The sequence below is a fragment of the Azolla caroliniana genome, unplaced genomic scaffold, assembly GCF_043228905.1.
Source record: "Azolla caroliniana isolate FFs.n. ecotype wild unplaced genomic scaffold, voAzoCaro1.0.p SCAF_1, whole genome shotgun sequence".
Lineage (NCBI taxonomy): Eukaryota > Viridiplantae > Streptophyta > Polypodiopsida > Salviniales > Salviniaceae > Azolla > Azolla caroliniana.
The window spans coordinates 17,484,154-17,490,153 of NW_028230436.1; positions in this window are offsets into that span (position 1 = coordinate 17,484,154).

The window sequence follows — 6,000 nt, forward strand, 5'->3', positions numbered from 1 at the left end:
CAATGGAGGAGTGAACTCCGTCAGATCGAATAGTGGCAGATGATGCTTGGAACGCACAGTGACGACAGCTGAGAGTAGAATGGCGATAGTGGAGAAGGAGTGAACTCCCTCGGATCGAAAAGTGGCAGCAATACACGATCGAACAGTAGTGGTAACTAAGTGTAGAATGATGGCAATGGATGAGTGAACTCCGTCAAATCGAAAAGTGGCAGCAATCCAGGACCGAACAATAGCGACAACTAAGTGTAGAATGATGGCAATGGAAGAGTGAACTCCTTCAGATCGAACAATGGCAGATGATGCTTGGAATGCATAGTGATGGCAACTGAGAGTAGAGTGGCGGCAATGGAGAAGGAGTTAACTCCGTCGGATCGAAAAGTGGCAGCAATATACAACCTTCACAGTGCAACTGAGTGTAGAGTGGAGGCAATGGAGGAGTGAACTTGGCAGATGATGCTTGGACTAAACAGTGGTCGCAACTAAGTGTAGAATGGTGGCAATCGAGGAGTGAACTCTGTCAGATCGAACAGTGCCAGATGATACTTGGACCACATAGTGGCGGTATCTGAGTGTAGAATAGAAACAATGGAGGAGTGGATTCAATAGGGTTTTGCAACAGTGGTAGTAATCTAAGCAAGAATACTAAACCAGAGATGGCCCACGTGATGTGGCAAAGGATCATGTATAATGGACCAAGGAATTCAATATATAATTTATGGTGCACAAATCAATTTATGTTGCACGTTTATGTTGCACATTTATGGTACTCATTTATATAATTAAAACTCTCTACTATTTTCAATGGTAGCTTTTTGTATAGCTAATTTATCAATGGTAGCTTTTTTCATAACTAATTAACTATGTCAAGGACATAGCTAATTGTTTCCACTTGCATGCTTTGACCCATTACCTTTCACTTGAAGAGTTGTCGAGTAGCTTTCAAGATTGCTTATAGAATTGCTAACATGAGGCTCCAGAGTATTCAATATCAATTTGTGAAGGGCTTGTGGGTACCTTTCAACAATAAAGAATCTAGATGTAAGGGTCTGATTGGGTGACTGTCAGGAATAGTACTAAGACAGAGAGGGAATTAGTACTAGAGATAAGGATTAGTACTAAGAGGAAAAGAGGGTGCAAAATGAGAGAGAGAGAGAGAGAGAGAGAGAGAGAGAGAGAGAGAGAGAGAGAGAGAGAGAGAATGACAACAAATGATATATTATATTATATGAAGAGAATATACAAGAATACCTAGGAGGCTTAAGACTGGCGTTGAACCGAATTGGTTCTCAATAATGCCATGTGCCTCTTTTTATAGTATGCTTAGGAGTACTCTTGACATTTCTAGAATGTTCTAGAGAAATCTAGAATACACATGGATTTCTTAAGTGAAATAATAAATGGAAATAATATTCTTCATATTACAATATATAGCTTAATGGTAAGGCTTCAACCCATTGTTAGGAAACAGGTCCCTCTGGATGGGAAGTTAGAAGAATAGTACTGATGAGCAAACTCGGTCGAGGCCGAAACCGGATGACGAGTACCCGGCTACGGAGAGCCGGATGTTGCAGACCCGGTGAGAACCGGATGACGAGTACCCGGCAAGCGCCGGATGATGCAGGCCCGGTGAGGAGTGCTCATTGGATGAAGAGACATATTCGTAAATATGTTTCTGAGAGTCCATTGTGGCTATATTTGTAAATAGCCGAAAAGTCATATTAGTATAAATATGACTTAGGGCAAACTTTTTGCGAGATGTTGTCATTCTTGTTGGTAAAAAGACTAGAGAGCGCGTAATAGTGTACAGTGTACAGAGAGAGAGAGAGAGAGAGGAAGAGGTTGTTGCCTCTGTTGTAACCGCCACCTGTGGCGAAGATCGTGAGCACGAGGTCGTTGCCTCTGTGAGCTCATTGTTGTAATCATTGTGATATAGTGATAGTTTGGAGTCTGTGGACTCCCGTGGTTTTTCCCTCTCAGGGTTTTCCACGTTAAACATCCTGTGTACTCTTCTTCTCTCCTTTGTGTTGTGTGTTCATTCCCCGTTTTCTGTGTTTGATTCTAAGCTCGGTTGTGGCCGAGCGTTACGAAGGGAGCGTGTAGTTCCTGTCACCCATGTGACACAAGGTCATGGGTTCAAATCCTTTTGAAGCCATATCATGCTATATCATGACACTAACCCCCCCCCCCGTAAGACGATGAGTGTTACGAGGCATCTTAGATGGAGGTCCTGGTTTGTCGGGATATTGTCGTGATATTCTCGAGTGGTTCCCAAGTACGCTCGCTTGAACTATAGCCTAGCCAATTGACCAAATAGTAGAGCTTATGCGAACAATCTTGGAGTCCAAGATGACATCAACTTCGTACTCCGGTCTTGCTTCAAGCTCGATTGGGGGTGGAGGTGGTGTAATACGATTCGGAATGGTGTTGTCTTCATAAGGTTCGAGAAGAGAACTATGAAAAACCGGATCTAACCGTAGTTGTGGAGGTAGATCAAGATGAAAAGTGACATCATTAACTTTTCCGATAATACGGAAAGGACCTAATCGTCGATAATCCAATTTATCGCATGGTCGAGTAATCTTGATGTGTCTTCATAATAGCCATACCCGATTTCCAATGTCAAAACAGGATGGATGCCAATGATGATCCGCATAAGCCTTCTGTGTTTGTTGAGCTTGATGTAAATGGGTAGATAGGTTTGCCTGTATCTTGTGTAACCGCTCCAAATGATTATCTGCACGAGGGTTTATGGGTAACTCTAGAACACACACCATTGAGGATGATATCTTGTATAAACATAAAATGGTGTAACCCTAGTCCATGAGTGGATAGAGTTATTATAAGCAAATTCGGCAAAATGGAGAATATCCGCCCAATCATAAGCAAATTCGGCAAAGTGGAGAATATTTGCCCAATCATCTTGTTGATAGCTTAGAAAACACTAAAGATACTATTCCAACATTTGATTTGTTCATTCTGCTTGCTCATCTGTTTGAGGGTGATAGTTAGAGGAGAGGTTACAAGTGACCTTGAGCATTTTGAAGAAAAGCTTCTAGAATTTCAAGACGCATTGAGGTCCATAGTCGCTGATGATACTATCTGGGAGGCCATGATGCCAAAATACCTCACGCATGACAATTTAAGCGGTTTCTTCACTAGTGATTGCCTTAGTACAAGGCAGGAAATGTGCCATCTTAGTATATCAATCTACTATTGTTAAGATCACATCAAATACCTTTGAAGCTGGAAGATCTGTGTTAAAATCTAGAGAAATGGACTACCACGACTTGCTTGAAATTGGTAATGGTTCCAATAAAACATATGGATAATTTCTTGGCATCTTTGCTCTACAACATGTATCACATGTCTGAACATAGACTTCAAAAAATCATCGCATATGGGGCCACCAAAATGATCATTGTACTAAATCCAACGTTTTAGTACTACCAAAATGTCCAACTGTATATGTGTCATGACAATTTCGGACTACCCGAAGGTGACAAGAACCATTCAGAACATACAAGAGCTTCTTAAAGAATAGTAATCCATCATGATATTCGAATTGTCAATAGTCCGTAACTGGTTGTTGCGACCTTGAACAGGTTCCTCGTGAGGGATCAATTTGCGCTAGAATGGCTTGAGCGAAAACGTCTGTCTTCAAGTCTTCACGTCTTCACGTATGGTCTCGATAATGTGGGAATCCAATGGAGTGTCAATAACCCACGTTGCTCGGTCGTGCTAGTCCTAGGATGACTTGCTTTTGATTATCGAATGCTGGATCGCCGGGACGAGGTGGTAGATACGAGCGCCATGATAATGCATTTGCCTTCCCTTGTTGCTTCGTAGGACGATATGTAATTTTGAAGTCAAAGTTTGGTACGGATATAAAGAGTATATGGTGCATCATTATGCGTACATGGCGAAGTTGGTAGCCATGGGGGTGCATCTGGCGGGTAGATCGACACAGTTTCTACTCTGCCGATTTGATACTCTTTGACACCAACCTCTTCTTTGGAGGGCCGTCTTCCTGCTTTCCGGAGTCGGATCCTCCGATCCGACTCTTCCCTGGCAGTGTCATATTCCGACATCTTCTCCTTCCCTTTTTCTTTGCATGTGAACCATATCCTTGGTTCCTTGTGAGAGCATGACGAAGTCTTCGTTACTCACCAGATCGTCATCTGATTGACCGCTTCGGCTCAACCAATCTGGATTCGGTTCACTAATCCGAAGGGAAGTCGGACTATCCAGTCGTTCAAATTCCGCAACACTTCCCTCTGTGCTGGAATCTGTCACTTCATTAGCCACAATCGGCTCCGGTTCAGGTGATGGAAGGTACCAAGATGTTGATTCGTTGACGAGGACATCACAACTAACTTGGACTTGCTTCGACGGGGGGTTGAAGCACTTATACCCCTTTTGGTCATCGGAGTAGCGAACGAGGATGCACTTCTCGAATTTTGCATCCAGTTTCTTCTACTTTTCATTTGGCACATGCCCATACGTAATGTTGCTGAATACTTGAAGGTGTGCCAAATTTGGCTTCCGCTTGAAATACAATTCGTGCGGTGACACCTTTGTCCCTGAGGCAGATACAATTCGATATAAATGGGTTTCCGAAATGCTTCGGCCCAAAAAATCCGAGGCATGCTCTTCTCCTCTAGCATTGCCTTAGCCACTTCTACCAACGTCCGATTTCGATGTTCAGCCACACCATTATGCTCCAGTGTGTATCTCCAAGAGAACTCTCGGCGAATTCCCTTGGTCTACAGATAACTAGTAAACTAGTTGGAAAAGTACTCTTTTCCGCCATCCGATCTTAGATAATTTTCCTTTCAGTTTCTCGTTCTACATGATTCTTTAGGTATCGGATGGAAGAAAAGACTTCGCACTTCTTCTCGATCAAATAGATCCAAGAGTGTCGACTGAAATCGTTGATGAAAGAGACAAAATACCGACTCCCGCCGATGCCCACGTTTTGTGCCGGTCCCCATATATCCAAATGGATGAGATCAAGCAGATTTCGGCTCCGATTCTTTTCATTGGGGAATGGAAGCCTATGCTGCTTCTCGAGTTAGCAGGCTTCACATATTTGGCCTTTCCGGCCACAAAACTTCGGCAGTCCGGAAACTATGTGTTCTGAAAGCTTCCGGAAGTTGATGTGGCTGATCCGCTTATGCCACTGGTCGATGTCCGACTCGAATTTTTTCCCTTTTGCGAACATAGTAGTGCCAACTTCATTAGTTTTGAGGATGAACATTCTTCCATCCCGGTGGGAATTGGGCCCGCCGAGCTTGTTGTCGACTTAATACATGAGGATTCTAGAAATAGGCAAGGTTTTTGTGATTATTGAATACGGTGACTTGATGAGAAGATCCCTCTAAAAAATGCCTCCATTGTGCGAAAGAGTCCACTATTGCCAATAGCTCCTTGTCATGTATCTCGTAGTTGATTTCGGCGGTGTCAAACTTGCGCGAGTGGAAAGCCACAAGATGTAGTTTTTCATCATTGCCTTGTTGTGACAGAATGCTACAAAGGGCGAAATCCGACGTGCCCACCTCAATAATGAACAGTTTTTTTGAATCAACATGAGGTAGAATAGGAGTTGATGTAAATGCTTTCTTAAGACTTACAAAAGCCGTGTCCGCTTCCTTAGACCAAACAAACAATTACCCCTTCTTGGTAAGCTGTGTGAGAGGCAAAATAAGCTTTGAGTAGTCCTGTATAAACTTGTAGTAGATATTTGTGAAGCCTTAAAAACATTGCACATCTCGCAACGAACAGGGAGTGTAGCTACCACTCTACCACAGTTTTGACTTAGCTGGATCCATAGAGATGCCTTCCGAAGAGATGACATAGCCTAGAAATTCAACTTGGTTACACTCAAGCCTAAATTTTTCCAGTTTTGCATAAAGACCATGTTCTCGAAGTTGTTTTAGTACTAATAGAACATGAGAATCATGCTCTTCTTGAGTCTTCGAATAAACTGGTGGATCATCCAAA